Source organism: Pleurodeles waltl, chromosome 2_1 (assembly GCF_031143425.1).
Source record: "Pleurodeles waltl isolate 20211129_DDA chromosome 2_1, aPleWal1.hap1.20221129, whole genome shotgun sequence".
In the NCBI taxonomy this organism is placed as follows: domain Eukaryota; kingdom Metazoa; phylum Chordata; class Amphibia; order Caudata; family Salamandridae; genus Pleurodeles; species Pleurodeles waltl.
The window spans coordinates 134,558,732-134,574,553 of record NC_090438.1 but is presented as its reverse complement, the minus strand read 5'-3'; the positions used below and the strand labels follow the sequence as shown (position 1 = coordinate 134,574,553).

Sequence of the window (15,822 nt, the reverse complement as noted above, 5' to 3'; positions counted from 1 at the left end):
AACAGCCAAGTCTTGAGGTTTTTTCTAAAGAGCAGGAGGTCTTTGGTTTTGCGGAGGTTTGTGGGGATTCCTAACTCTTGACTCATCACCTATCAAGATGGGTATCAACAGAATTCTAGTGCTGCATTACTGGTATTGCCATGCCCTAAACAACACAATAATGTTTATTTAGTAGAATATTTACACATCTGGAAACTGTGCAAATGCTAGCCAATTACTTGAATTTGCTGACCGCTCCCCTGCCCGAGAGGCAACCATAAATCTGATTTTGTGTTACATTAGCTAGGAAAAAACAAAAGGAAGACACTTTCTACCTACACTTCCCGCATTTGGTACAGCATGCCTACACACATTAGAGCTGCTTAAAACCTGCAATAAAAAAAAAAAGTTTAAAACCTAATTTCTTTTCCTCATGGAACACCATCCATTCACACAAAAGGGACTCATCTGCAACCTATCTCTCTGTAAACAATCATGAAACATTTCTACAGGCTTTGCTCACTGTTCAGCACTCCATGGCTTCTGTACTGTGGTTGCACTATACAAATATTTTTGCAGACAAACGATTAGCATTCAGTGGTTGTGTCACCATGCAATAAGCAGGCTCAGCTTCAATGAGGTGGCCATTCTGAAGGGTTGCTTTTTGAAGAACCGGTTTAAGCCTCTGAAGAACAGGATAGGCCTCCAGCAGCATGTCGTTTTCAGAAAAAAACTGAAGTATAAGCTTTGACTGCACTGGCTAATGGATGGGTACCTGTTCTGCTGGTCAACTGAGAAACAAACAGAGGATTGCATGTTTCAATTACTGAAGGTGAAGGTGTTTTTCCTTCACTGGTGGGTGACATGGAAGTTTTAGCAGGAAGTCCACAGGGATTTTACTATTAAAACATCGATCAGGGGTATTGTTCCTACGTTCTGACTGAAAAACCGATATACTTAATCCATGGTTAACATGAGGGAGGCTGCCCGCATTGGAAAGTTACGCTCTTTGCAAGGATCCCCAATCTGTGGATGTGGATCAGCTATAGGAGTGCCCTTGAAAATCCCTATCATCCTTTTGGTAGATGGATAGCAATGCTTGATGTGATCATTGTAGTACAAGGGTTCCCTCAATACCATTAAGCTATTCCATTTTTTTTTAATATCTTTTAATTAAATCTTTTTCCGCTATAAACAATATATTAGGTCATGTAAGTTGCATTTGTATTTTCAGCAATCTCATGAAACATAACACATAGTAAGCCAATTTAAGCATCTCCAAAGGGCGTGATCAGCAAACTTACCAGACATGTATGAACAATGTAAAACATGTAGATTAATCATATATAGTAACTCAGTGTAGAAAGAAGGTTTTAAGAAAGAACCTTCCCCCACCCCCCTCAAGAGTTAATATGATTGGCTAGGGGGTTCAGTGATGCTTTTGCGTGGAGTTAACATTTGTCATGGAATACAGCTAGCTGGCTTAACAAGGCAAAAGAGAACAACAGCAATCCATGGGGGCTAACTGAGGTGTGACCTGCTAGGTAAGGAGAAGTCAGAGGGCTGGGAACACACGTAACTTAGTATAACTGTGGAAAAATCTGTTTGCAATGGAGGGATGATCGGTAAGAAATCTGTGGCTTGTACTGAATGTATACTCGTTACTTTACAGCCTTGAAAAAAGTCACATTAGTGACAAAACACGTGTTGGTTCTCGATAAGTCATTGGATAAATGAAGGACTGGCTTTACATGATTAAAATTTTTGATGCTTTGACTCTGTACGAAGAAAAATTTGTCTATTAAATAGACTGGATCATACTGGAACTTTTGTGACTTAATTTTGGCACTCACATCGAGTGCTGTGGGTGTACCTTGGTACACTGCATTTACTCCATTGAGTACATGTCTGTGCCTTAGAGTAGTAGATCATTGGTAATCATTTAGCACCATCCCAAGGTTTTTGATTGAACTGGACTATACACTTGTTTCTGTTACTGTTGGACACATATAGGAGATGCAGTTAATGTACCACTACTACCCTTGTTTTCTTTTATGTTTGCCTATAATACAATCAGTTCGCAAAGCAGGGAGGGTTGGGAAGGAATCTGCAGATAAATAGTCTCTACCAGGCAAGGTAAGTAACTTATTAATTTGATAGAGAATTTTTGCCATAGATTCCTTACCTTAGAATAGATACAAAAGCAATATCTCCTCGGAAGTGCGTCTGTGAACAGGTTAGATCAAAAACTCCTGCATTATAGATCGGGCGACATGCCCATAACAATGGAGCTGACTCCTCAGACAGTAATGTTTGGTGAAAAAGTGTGTCGCATAGGCTCTCATTATCCTAATGAGACTACTGGATTTGGGCGGCAGAATCACTTGCACTGTGGGGGACTGAGTATGAACCCACTGCAGGGGACACCTGTCGGCCTAATCCGGATTTGCGCATGACACAATTGACTCTCAGGTAAATCATGGTCACTCAGATCTCATCTGTTTATCTCACTTACATTGGTCCCGCAAATACACATCAAAGGCAGAATAGAGTTAAATAATGTTTTATTGAAATAACTGCGTCTTGGATAATAAAGCATGTACTGCAATAACTAGGACGATGAAGCATGACAGGATTAAAATTGTGACAAGGAGAGTAAAGCATAAAAATAACGCTACCATATTGTCACTAGAGCCGTTAAAATAGTTCCTACATAGGATATGTTAGAGCACAGCATGTTAAGCTCTAATTCTGCCCTTCAGGTCCCCGTGTGAAGTCATTATCCCTCATACAGTCGTGGTCATCTGGCTGGAATCTTCCTCCAAAGTACATGGGTCAAAGTAGTGTTTTTATAATAAAACAGCTGATGTCTCAAGAAAGGATCCCTACGTAAGAGTGTGCATGTTTCTATGAACACTAAAGACAAAGCGTTACCATGTTTGCCGACAACCTATCTTACTGCAGCCTTGAGAAAAGCACAGAGTGAAAGGAATGTCTTGTTTAAGAACACAGTGCTGACCTAGGCAAAGGACAGCTAGATAGAGAAAATATAACAAGTCAGCAAATGTGGCTATTGTTAAAATAATAATAAACAAAGCTGAAAAAAATATATCTAGGTTAAAATGCACAACAGCAGGCTTGGTTCGCTAAAATAACATGTATGAATCTATAACTAAAATGGTCACACAACAAGTGCAATGACACCCACATCGATGCCTGACAGATGTCCAGGACAGGGACTCAACAAGTTAACACATTGGTCACAGCCTAGGCTCAGTTGGAATGAGTGCGCCAGCCCTCAGGAGGTAGCTTTTTAGCCAGTGAATAGCACATTGTTTTTTTTGCAGAGCACTGTCCATCATGAGATGGTTAGGTTCTGCACAGTCCTACTCTTCTTTGCTCCAACATACCCAATAAACACCTACCCGTCCACCCAGAACTCTAGTGCACTCCAGGTATAACAACAACACTTTATGGATCTAGCCGGTTGGGTCTCACTTCTTTGGAAGGGTGAGGTGGAGCAAAGAAAGAAGGCAAGGTGAGATTCTGGCAAACATGAAAAGGTGTCACAACTTACAGGAGGAAGGAGGTACATGTCTTCAGAACCAGTTTGTTTGGGTAGAAGGTTGTGCAAGCAGGGTGCACCGAGATTGTATGCAGAATATTGGCCGATGTTATGGCCACCAGAAAAGCAGATATATTTGGGTGTAGGTGGAGTGGGTAGTGTTTAGTGGCTCGAAGGGCACGCACATGAGAAAAGTTAAAACCATACTGACGTTCCACTGGGGCACAATCAATAGTCTTGGAGGGAACAAGTGTTGAAGTCCTTTGAGAAAACAAGTCACAACAGGTGACTTAACGAAGAAGGTTGGCCTGGCAACAGCAAGAAAGCCAAAATAGCTAATAAGTGACCTTTACCAGCACCCAGAGGAGAGCCCTGCTAGGTCAGAGAAAGTACAAACAGTACTGGGATAGGGGTGCAGAAAGAGGGTCAATGTTCTTGGATGCACAAAATGCACCAAATTTGTCCCAATGGCAGGTGTATACTGTCTTGGTAGAGGGATGCGTGGCTGACAGACTTCAAGAGAAAGGTTGAAATCTGTCATATGTAGCACTCAATCGCCACATATGAATGGAGAAGGTGTGCACATTTGGGTGCAAGACCCCTCCCTGCTGTTGCGACAGAAGGTCCTCCTGAACAGTCAGCCTGATCGGAGGACCGATGCTCTTGCCCATGAATTCGGGATAGCAGACACTTTGTGCACAATTCAGAGCCACAAGAATGACTTTGACCAGTCATTCATGATCTCCTTGAGAACTCTGGGCAGAAGTGGTATTGGCAGAAAGGTGTGCAGGAGCTCCACTCGAACTAAAAGGAGTCGCTGAGCAAGAGCCACCTTTGAAATTTTAGCTTGCAGAATTGCTGACACTGCGCATTCTCAGCAGTGGTGAACAGCTCTAACCAAGGTTCTCCCCACACGCCATGCACCAACTCTGGATGGAAATGCCATCTGTGTTCCGCTCAGCATCAAAAGCTGAGTTTCTCCATTCTGGTGTTCACAGAGCCAGCCAGATGTTGAACCATCAGTGAAATGACCAGACCTTCCAGCTATGTCCAGAGACACAGGGCCTCTTGACAGATGGTCCATGATCCTACCCACCCCCGTTTGTAGCAGTACCACATGGTGGTGATGTTGTCCGCGAACACTTGCACTAGCCTTCCTCTGATCGAAGGAAGAAAGACTTTCAATACCAATTGTACAGCCTGGATCAAAAGCTTCTAATTTTGCTGACTGGACTGCACACAGGAGAGCTACTTGTAAACTTCTTGTTGGACAGCTATTAGAAACTGGATTTCTGGTTCGCAGAGGTCACAATCCTAGTAAAGGTAAGTCAGATACACATCATAAATTAACCTGTGCTCACCCTCTGGGAGCTTGGCACACATCAGGCAGGCGTAACTTGAGAGGCAATGCGTAAAGTATCTAAACAACACTGCAAACTGTAACACAGTAAAAACACCACAAAAAGACCCCACACCAGGTTAGCTAAATACATTATATTTTTATAAATACAACAAGGCCAAAACAACAAAAATCCAATTAGTAAAAGTGTAGATGTGACGCTTTAAAGAATAAACTTAGTTTTAGTGCTTACAAAAATAAAGCGCCAACCGGTGGTCGTGCTAGATCAGGTCAATTCTGAAAATTCAGGCCTATCGCAATGCAGCGCAGATCAGATAAAGGGACCAGCCTTGGTCCGCTGAAACACTACCTTGGTTCAGAGATGCACTGACGTCGAGAACAAGATGTGAGGCGCAAGGGAGACAATGCGCTGGTGTTGATCCCAAAGATGTAAGTGATGCGTCGAGAACAGAGGTGATGTGTCATACAGTTGGCAATGCAATGCTCCCGATCCTCTCAGCAACGGTGATGCATCAGTATTGATGCAGTGTCCTTGATCCTCGCAGCAGTGGTAATGTGCTGGGTGTCGATAGGGATGTGTCGGTTCCAATCGGCGCAACGGCGTCAACACGCAGGTACTGGCAGGTTTAAACCTACTTCCAAGGGTCTAGGACTGGATTATCACCCACTGGCAGAGCAAGACTTGCTGCAAGCAAAGTCCAGGTGCTGTTGATGACGAGTTGGAAGTCTTTTGTGTCTCTTGATACTTCGAAAGAACAGGAGGCCAGCCAGCGAGCCATAGGAGTCACTCTAGGTTTAAAGGAGATAGATCCAGTCCTTCCTCAGCAGGGCAGAGGGCAGCAGGCAGCACAGGAGAAAAACAGTTCTTCCACAGCAGAAATCCAAAGAGGCAGTCCTTCTAGCAGCACAGCATTCCTTCTTCCTGGCAGTGTTCTTCACAGGTCCAGCAGTGTACCGAGTTGGTAGGGTCAGAGGTCCAGTACTCATACCCAGTTGGATCTTTGAAGTACACAGAGGTCCTTGCTTCCTGTCCTGGCTCCAGGTTCACTACAGGGGGTTATGCAGCACTTTGTCAGGTCTATGTGTCAGCACTTATTCAGGTGTATGTGTCAGCTTCTCCCTCCCATCCTCCCAGGATGGGCCATCAGAATGTTGATCACCCATCAGTCACACCTAAACTCCCTTTCTGTATGGCTGTCTAGAGGGAATGTACAAACTCCAGCTCTCACCAAGCCCAGACCTGTATTGTAGACAGGCTGCAGGCACCCAGAACCAAGAGCGGGAAAATGCCAACTTTCTAAAAGTTGCATTTTCAAAATTGTAACAATAAATCTGATCTTACCATTAAAGAGGATTTATAGTTACAATTCCATAGGTACTAAGCATGACATGCCTACTCCTTCTCAAGTAGGTATTACTGCTTATTAATTGTAAAGAAATCCCCAAAGTTAACCTATTAGAGAGGTAGGCCTCACAGAAGTGAAACACAAATTTGGGATTTTTTCACTACCAGGAGATGTAAAACGTACAACTATATGCCCTGCCTTTTAATTACATAAAACCCTGCCCTATGGGCTACCTAGGGCCTATTTTAGGGGTGACTCATACCGAATAAAAGGGGAGTTTACGGCTTGGTAAGAGGTTTTAAATGCCATGTCGACATAGCAGTATAAACTACACAGGGTCTGTAATGGAAGGCCTGAGACATGTTTAAGAGCTACTTGAGTGGGAGGCACAAGCAGTGCTGCAGTCTGCTGGTAGCATTTAATTTATAGGCCCTTAACAAATGTAGTTCACTTTACCAGGGACTTATAAGTAAATTAAATATGGCAATTGTGGTTGTACCAATCAAACCATGGTTAGGGGACAGAGCACATGCACGGCAGCACTGGGCTGCAATAGTGAAGTGCTCAGTGTCCTAAGGCCACCAACAAAGAAATCTGAAAAAATGTGAGGTAAACCGTTGTCTAAATAGTAGGCGGGCAGGATAGCAACATTTCTAAAACGAGATAAAAAAACCTAAAGCAAGCATAGGAGAAAAACAGGAAATACTTAAACAGAACTGTCACAGTGTTCACAACAGTTGGATGTGAAGGTTCTGTGAAATTCCTTCTTTCCAGATTCACTGCTTAACTTCATCTCTTTTTGCATGCATATTCTCCTCACCTCTGCCATGTTAAGGCTCTCCATTGTAGACAGATCTACCTCCATGTTCTCAAAAAGGACTTAAAGTGCTTAAATTGGACTCATTAATTAAAAAATCTGAATGACCCTATAAAATACCTTACACCAATTAAAATTCAATTTTTTATATGAATTCAATTTAGAGATTTTTTATTTTAACTTTTAAAACTGAGTAGTTCTGCTAAACACAACTTCTGAATCCCACCACTGAACATGAATGTAAGAAAATGAGTTAATAATTCAATAAGTGAAACATGAAGTATACCTTTTAAAGATTTAAATGGACAAAGAGCCAAAAAGCACAAAGTGCCAATGGTAGACAATGGTTGCAGTACACAGGGACCTGGTTGCAATTTGAGGCAGACGGCTACAGAGCCCAGATCAGATTTACTAAATGGATTGGTCCCAGTGAACATCTGGAAGTAAATAATTTCAAAAAGGTTTTGAAGTCCGACATTAGAAAGGGACACTACCCTTTTTTTAAGAAAACCATTGAGTTTGTGTAGGAAGTTGGCTCTGTATATACTATTTCAAAGTAAGAAATAGTGTGTACAGAGTCCAAGGGTTCCCCTTAGAGGTAAGATAGTGGCAAAATTGGATAATTCTAATGCTCTATTTTGTGGTAGTGTGGTCGAGCAGTAGGCTTATCATAGGGTAGTGTTAAGCATTTGTTGTACACACACAGGCAATAAATGAGGAACACACACTCAGAGACTTACTCCAGGCCAATAGGTTTTTATATAGAAAAATATATTTTCTTAGTTTATTTTAAGAACCACAGGTTCAAGATTTGAAGTAAACACATAAAATGCAAGGTACTTCACACAGGTAAGGTAGGAACTTTAAATAAAAGCAATATCATATACAGTCTTTGTTAAAATGGCAATAAGCTATTTTAAAAGTGGACACAGTGCAACAATCAACAGTTCCTGGGGGAGGTAAGTAAAGGTTAGTTTGTCAGGTAAGTAAAACACTTACAAGTCTCACTTCCTGGGCATAGGCAGCCCACTGATGAGGGTTCGAGGCGACCCCAAAGTTACCACACCAGCAGCTCAGGGCCGGTCAGGTGAAGAGGTCAAAGAGGTGCCCTAAAAACATAGGCGTCTATGGAGAACAGGGGTGCTCCGGTTCCAGTCTACCAGCAGGTAAGTACCCGCGTCCTCGGGGGGCAGACTATGGGGGTTTTGTAGAGCACTGGGGGAGACACAAGTAGGCACACAAAACACACCCTCAGCGGCACAGGGGCGGCCGGGTGCAGTGTACAAAACAGGCATCGGGTTCTAGATAGGATTCAATGGAGGGACCCGGGGGTCACTCTAGCGGTGCAGGTAGGCACAGGGGGGGGGCTTCTCGGGACAGCCACCACCTGGGCTAGGTAGAGGGTCGCCTGGGGGTCACTCCTGTACTGAGGTTTGTTTCCTTCAGGTTCTGGGGGCTGCGGTTGCAGTGTTGGTTCCAGGTGTCGGGTCCCTTGTTACAGGCAGTCGCGGTCAGGGGGGAGCCTCTGGATTCTCTCTGCAAGGATCGCTGTGGGGGTCCAGGGGGTTTGTCTCGGGCTACTCACGGGGTCGTAGTCGCTGGGGAGTCCTCCCTGTGGTGTTTGTTCTCTGGATCTCAAGCCGGGGGCATTGGGTGCAGAGTGGGAATTCTCACGCTTCTGGCGGAAAACGTGAAGTTTTTAAAAGTTGCTTCTTTGTTGCAAAGAAGTTGCTGTTGTTTGAGCAGAGCCGCTGCTCACGGGAGTTTCTTGGTCCTTTAGTCCAGGGCAGTCCTCTGAGGCTTCAGAGGTCGCTGGTCCCTGTCGGATGTGTCGCTGGTTGTAAGTTTTCAAGTCAGGAGACAGGCCTGTAGGTCTGGGGACAAAGCAGTTGTCGTCTTCCGTCTTCTCTGCAGGCTTGTAGGTCAGCAGTCCTTCTTGTTTCTTCAGGTTGCAGGAATCTGATTTCCTGGGTTCTAGGGTGCCCCTAAATACTAGACTTGGGAGTGTGTTTAGGTCTGGGAGGGCAGTAGCCATTGGCTACTGTCCTGGAGGGTGGCTACACCCTCTTTGTGCCTCCTCCCTGTGGGGAGGGGGGCACATCACTAATCATATTGGGGGAATCCTCCAAAACTAAGATGGAGGATTTCTAAAGGCAGGGGTCACCTCAGCTCAGGACACCTTAGGGGCTGTCCTGACTGGTGGGTGACTCCTTGTTTTTCTCATTATCTCCTCCAGCCTTGCCGCCAAAAGTGGGGGCAGTGGCCGGAGGGGAGGGCATCTCCACTAGCAGGGATGCCCTGGGGTGCTGTAACAAAAGGGGTGAGCCTTTGAGGCTCACCGCCAGGCGTTACAGTTCCTGCAAGGGGAGGTGTGAATCTCCTCCAATCAGTACAGGCTTTGTTCCTGGCCACAGTGGGTCAAAGGCACTCTCCCCATTTGGCCAACAACTTGTCTGGTTTGTGGCAGGCTGGCAGGAACTGGTCAGCCTACACTAGAAGTCGGGTGGGTATTCAGGGGGCATCTCTAAGATGCCCTCTGGGTGCATGTTACAATAAATTGCACACTGGCATCAGTGTGCATTTATTGTGCTGAGAAGTTTGATATGAAACTTCCCAGATTTCAGTGTAGCCATTATGGAGCTGTGGAGTTCGGGTTTGACAAAATCCCAGACCATTTACTCTTATGGCTACCCTGCACTTACAATGTCTAAGGTTTTGCTTAGACACTGTAGGGGCATAGTGCTCTCACCTGTGGTATAGTGCACCCTGCCTTAGGGCTGTAAGGCCTGCTAGAGGGGTGACTTACCTATGCCACAGGCAGTGTGAGGTTGGCATGGCACTCTGAGGGGAGTGCCATGTCGACTTAGTCTTTTTCTCCCCACCAGCACATACAAGGTGTGAGGCAGTGTGTATGTGCTGAGTGAGGGGTCCCCAGGGTGGCATAAGACATGTTGCAGCCCTTAGAGACTTTCCCTGGCATCAGGGCCCTTGGTACCAGGGGTACCAGTTACAAGGGACTTATCTGAGTGCCAGGGCTGTGCCAATTGTGGAGACAAAGGTACAGTTTAGGGAAAGAACACTGGGGCTGTGGCCTGGCTAGCAGTGGCCCAGGACACTTTCAATCAAAACTTATCATCAGCAAAGGCAAAACGTTACGGGGTAACCATGCCAGGGAGGCATTTCCTTACACAACCCCCCCCAAACGAAAGAGGATGAGACTAACCTTTCCTAAGAGAGTCTTCGTTTTTTAAGTGTAAGAACCTGGAAAGGCCATCAGCGTTGGCATGGGCAGTCCCAGGTATGTGTTCCACTACAAAGTCCACTCCCTGTAGGGATATGGACCACCTCAACAGTTTAGGGTTTTCTCCTTTCATTTGCATTAGCCATCTGAGAGGTCTATGGTCAGTTTGAACTGTGAAATGAGTACCAAAAAGGTATGGTCTCAACTTCTTCAGGGACCAGACCACGGCAAAGACCTCCCTCTCAATGGCACTCCAACGCTTCTCCCTGGGGAGTAACCTCCTGCTAATAAAACCAAGAGCCTGGTCAAGGCCATCATCATTTCTTTGGGGCAGGACTGCTCCTATCCCACGTTCAGAGGCATCTGTCTACACAATGAACTGCTTAGAGTAATCTGGAGCCTTCAAAACTGGTGCTGTACACATTGCTTGCTTCAGGGTGTCAAAGGCCTTTTGACAGTCCACGGTCCAGTTCACTTTCTTGGGCTTTTTCTTGGAGGTAAGTTCTGTGAGGGGTGTCACTATTGATCCATCTCCCTTCACAAACCTCTTATAGTATCCAGTCAAGCCAAGGAATGCCCTGATTTGAGTCTGGGTTTTTGGATCTACCCAGTCCAGAATAGTCTGGATCTTGGGTTGGAGTGGCTGAACTTAGCCTCCACCTACAAGGTGACCCAAGTAAAATCCTTCCTCAGGTGAACCAGGTGATCCTGCCAGTTGGAGCTAAAGACAGCAATATTATCAAGATAAGCTGCACTAAAGGACTCCAACCCAGCAAGGACTTGATTCACCAACCTTTGGAAGGTGGCTGGGGCATTCTTTAAGCCAAAGGACGGCACAGTAAACTGGTAGTGCCCATCAGGTGTAGAGAATGCTGTTTTCTCTTTTACTCCTGGTGCCATTTTTATTTGCCAGTTATTTGCCAGTACCCTGCTGTTAAGTAAAAGGTAGTTAAGTATTTGGCAGCACCCAATTTGTCAATTAATTAATCTGCCCTTGGAATGGGGTGATCATCTGCCTTGGTGACAAAGTTAAGCCCTCTGTAGTCCACATAAAACCTCATCTCTCTCTTGATATCTTTTGTGTGAGGTTTGGGGACCAAGACCACTGGGCTAGCCCAGGGACTGTCAGAGTGTTCAATCACTCCCAACTCCAGCATCTTGTGGACCTCCACTTTGATGCTTTCCTTAACTTGATCAGACTGTCTAAATATTTTGTTTTTGAGAGGCATGCTGTCTCCTGTGTCCACATCATGGGTACACAGGTGTGTCTGACCAGGGGTTAAAGAAAAGAGCTCAGCAAACTGCTGGAGTACTTGCCTGCAGTCAGCCTGCTGTTGGCCAGATAGGGTGTCTGAGTAGATCACTCCACCTACTGTGCCATCCTTAGGGTCAGTGGAGAGGAGATCAGGGAGAGGTTCACTCTCTGCTTCCCGGTCCTCATCTGTAACCATTAACATGTTTACATCTACCCTATCATGGAAGAGTTTGAGGCGGTTGACATGGATCACCCTCTTGGGGTCCTGCTAGTGCCTAGGTCCACCAGGTAGGTGACCTGACTCTTCTTTTCTAGCACTGGGTAAGGGCCACTCCATTTGTCCTGAAGTGCCCTGGGAGCCATAGGCTCCAGAACCTAGACTTTCTGCCCTTGCTGAAACTCAACCATAGCAGCCTTTTGGTCATACCCCATCTTCTGGAGCTGTTGGCTGGCCTCAAGGTTTTTGCTTGCCTTTTCCATGTACTCTGCCATCCTTGAACGTAGGCCTAGTACAAAGTCCACCACATCTAGTTTAGGCTCATGGAGAGGTCTCTCCCAGCCTTATTTTACAAGAGCTAGTGGTCCCCTAACAGGATGGCCAAACAGAAGTTCAAAGGGGGAAAACCCTACTCCCTTCTGAGGCACCTCTCTGTAGGTGAAAAGCAGGCATGGCAAGAGGACCTCCCATCTCCTTTTGAGTTTTTCAGGGAGCCTCATGATCATTCCCTTCAATGTCTTGTTAAATCTCTCAATAAGACCATTGGTTTGTGGATGGTATGGTGTGGTGAATTTGTAAGTCACCCCACACTCCTTCCACATTTGTTTCAGGTAAGCTGACATGAAGTTGGGATCTCTGTCAGAAACCACCTCCTTAGGAAATCCCACTCTGGTAAAATTACCAATGAGTGCTTTGGCTACTGCAGGGGCAGTAGTGGACCTATGGGAAATTGCCTCAAGGTACCTAGTAGCATGATCCCCTGATGCTGTGGGAGGTTCAAGTGGACCCACTATATCCACTCCCACTCTTTTATAGGGGACCCCCACCACTGGAAGTGTAATGAGGGGGACCTTTCGATGGCCACCTGTCTTACCAGTGGCTTTACAGGTGACACAGGAGGTACAAAACTCCTTTACCTTCTGGGACATATTGGGCCAAAAGAAATACTTGACCAATCTCTCCCATGTCTTGGTTTGTCCCAAATGCCCAGCAAGGGGAATGTCATGGGCTAAGGTCAGAATGAGCTCCCTAAACTCCTGAGGCACTACCACTCTCCTTGTGGCACCAGGTTTGGGATCTCTTCCCTCAGTGTAAAGGAGCCCATCTTCCCAATAGACCCTGTGTGTTCCACTGACATTTCCTTTTTATTGTTCAGCTGCGTGCTGTCTTAGGCCTTCAAGAGAGGGACAATTGTCTTGGCCCTTGCACAGCTGTTCCCTTGAGGGTCCCCCTGACCCCAAGAGCTCAACCTGGTAAGGTTCTAGCTCCATGGACTCAGTTCCCTCGGGGGTAGAACTTCTTCCTGGAAGAAAGGTTCTGTTTCTTTTTCTGTGCTGAAACTGGTTCCCCAGTCTTCTTTCCTTTTCTCTTGGAAAGTTGGCCCATTATTCCAGACTCCAGACCTTCTTTTTCACCCTGAGCCCTGCACCTTGCCCTAGTCTTGACACACACCAGTTCAGGGATACCCAGCATGGCTGCATGGGTTTTGAGTTCTACCTCAGCCCATGCTGAGGACTCCAGATCATTTCCAAGCAGACATTCTACTGGTATAGCAGAAGAGACTACCACCTGTTTCAGGCCAGTGACCCCTCCCCCATTCTAAAGTTACCATTGCCATGGGATGGACTTTAGTCTGATTGTCAGCATTGGTGACTGGATACGTTTATCCAGCCAGGTATTGTCCTGGGGAAACCAGTTTGTCTGTCACCATAGTGACACTGGCACCTGTATCCCTCAGGGCTTCTACTCTAGTCCCATTATTTAAGAGCTGCTGCCTGTATTTTTGCATGTTAGGTGGCCAGGCAGCAAGTGTGGCTATGTCCACCCCACCCGCTGAGACTAATGTAGCTTCAGTGTGAACCCTGATTTGCTCTGGGCACACTGTTGATCCCACCTGGAGACTGGCTATTCCAGTGCTAACTGGAGTAGTGGTTGATTGTGGAACCTTTCTTGGGACAGTTCTTGTCTCCAGTTTGGTGTCCATGCTGATTACAGCCGCGACACCAGGCCTTTTTGGGATCAAAGTTTTTACCCTTATACCCAAATGAGGATAGTGAAGAGGCTTTGGACCCACCCTCCTGAGCGGGTTTTTGGGGCCCTGTAGAAGACTCTTTACTTTTTTTCCCTTGGATGTCTCAACACTCTTCCACTGGGGAGGCTTTGTGACCCCCCTTCCACTTGGGAGGCTTTGTGACCCCTTTCTTTTGGTCACCCCCTGTGGAAGTCTTGGTCACCCTTGTCTTGACCCAATGGTCTGCCTTCTTTCCCAATTCTTGGGGAGAAGTTGGACCTAGGTCAACCAGATGCTGATGCAGTTTATCATTGAAACGATTGCTTAACAGATGTTCTTTCATAAACAAGGTATACAGCCCATCATAATCATTTACACCATTGCCATGAGTCCAACCATCTAGTGTTTTGACTGAGAAGTCAACAAAATCAACCCAGGTCTGGCTTGAGGATTTTTTATCCCCCCTGAACCTAATCCTGTAATCCTCAATTGAGAATCCAAAACCCTCAATCAGGGTAGCCTTCATGAGGTCATACGATTCTGCATCTTCACAAGAGAGTGTGAGGAGTCTATCCCTACACTTTCCAGAGAACATTTCTCAAAGGAGAGCACCCCAGGGAGATTTGCTTACTTTTCTGGTTGCACAAGCCCTCTCAAAAGCTGTGAACCACTTGGTGATGTCATCACCATCTTCATATTTTGTTACAATCCCTTTGGGGATTTTTAGCATGTCAATACTATCTCTGACCCTATTTATGTTGCTGCCACCACTGATGGGAGCTAAACCCATCTCTTTTCTTTCCCTCTCTATGGCTAGGAGCTGTCTCTCCAAAGCCAATCTTCTGGCCATCCTGGCTAACAGGAGGTCATCTTCATTGAGGCTGTCCTCAATGTTTCCAGAGTTACTGGTCTCCCCTGTGGAAGAACCAGTTTCTCTCACTATCACTTGTGGAGTCAGGGTTTGAGGGACCCTGGCCTCCCTAACTAGGACAGGAGGGAGGGAATCATCCTCCTGGTCACTAGCTTCCCCCTCTGTAGGATTATCCTCAGAGGGGTGGTCCTTTGCAAACTCTGCCAAAAGCTCCTGGAGCTTAACTTTGTTAGGGTTGGACCCAGTTTTTATATTTTTTAGCTTACAGAGTGTCCTTAACTCTGACATCCCTAGATGCAGGTAAGGGGTGAGGTTGAGTTCCACCATCATCTCATCTGTGCTAGACATTATTTCTCTAAAAGTTAGGATAACTCTTTAAGAATCTAAAAACTACTTCTGGAACTTAAATCCAAACTTTTACAAACTTTTAAACTCTAAAAGAAATGCTAACAGGGATTTACACAAGGCCCTAGCAGGACTTTTTAAAATTTCGAAAAATAGCTCAAATTTCAAAAATCTGTTTCTAATGACAATTTTTGGAATTTAGTCGTGTGATCAGGTATTGGCTGAGTAGTCCAGCAAATGCAAAGTCTTAGACCCCACCGCTGATCCACCAGTGTAGGAAGTTGGCTCTGTATATACTATTTCAAAGTAAGAAATAGTGTGCACAGAATCCAAGGGTTCCCCTTAGAGGTAAGATAGTGGCAACATTAGATAATTCTAATGCTCTATTTTGTGGTAGTGTGTTCAAGCAGAAGGCTTATCAGAGGGTAGTGTTAAGCATTTGTTGTACACACACAGGCAATAAATGAACACACACTCAAAGACTTACTCCAGGCCAAAAGGTTTTTATATAGAAAAATATATTTTAAGAACCACAGGTTCAAGATTTGAAGTAAACACATAAAATGCAAGGTACTTCACACAGGTAAGTTAGGAACTTTGTATAAAAGCAATATCATATACAGTCTTTGTTAAAATGGCAATAAGCTATTTTAACAGTGGACACTGTGCAAAAATCAACAGTTCCTGGGGGAGGTAGTAAAGGTTAGTTTGTCAGGTAAGTAAAACACTTACAAGTCTCACTGCCTGGGCATAGACAGCCCACCATTGGGGGTTCAAGGCGACCCCACAATTACCACACCAGCAGCTCAGGGCCG

At 45.4% G+C, this 15,822-nt stretch overlaps 1 protein-coding gene across 2 annotated transcripts in view; it reads right to left on the bottom strand.

Moving 5' to 3' along the window:
* The window catches only part of LOC138262082 (probable global transcription activator SNF2L1), a 1,420,807-nt gene that overhangs the window by 902,002 nt on the left and 502,983 nt on the right, over positions 1 to 15,822 (bottom strand). The gene's annotated exons all lie outside the window — the stretch shown is intronic.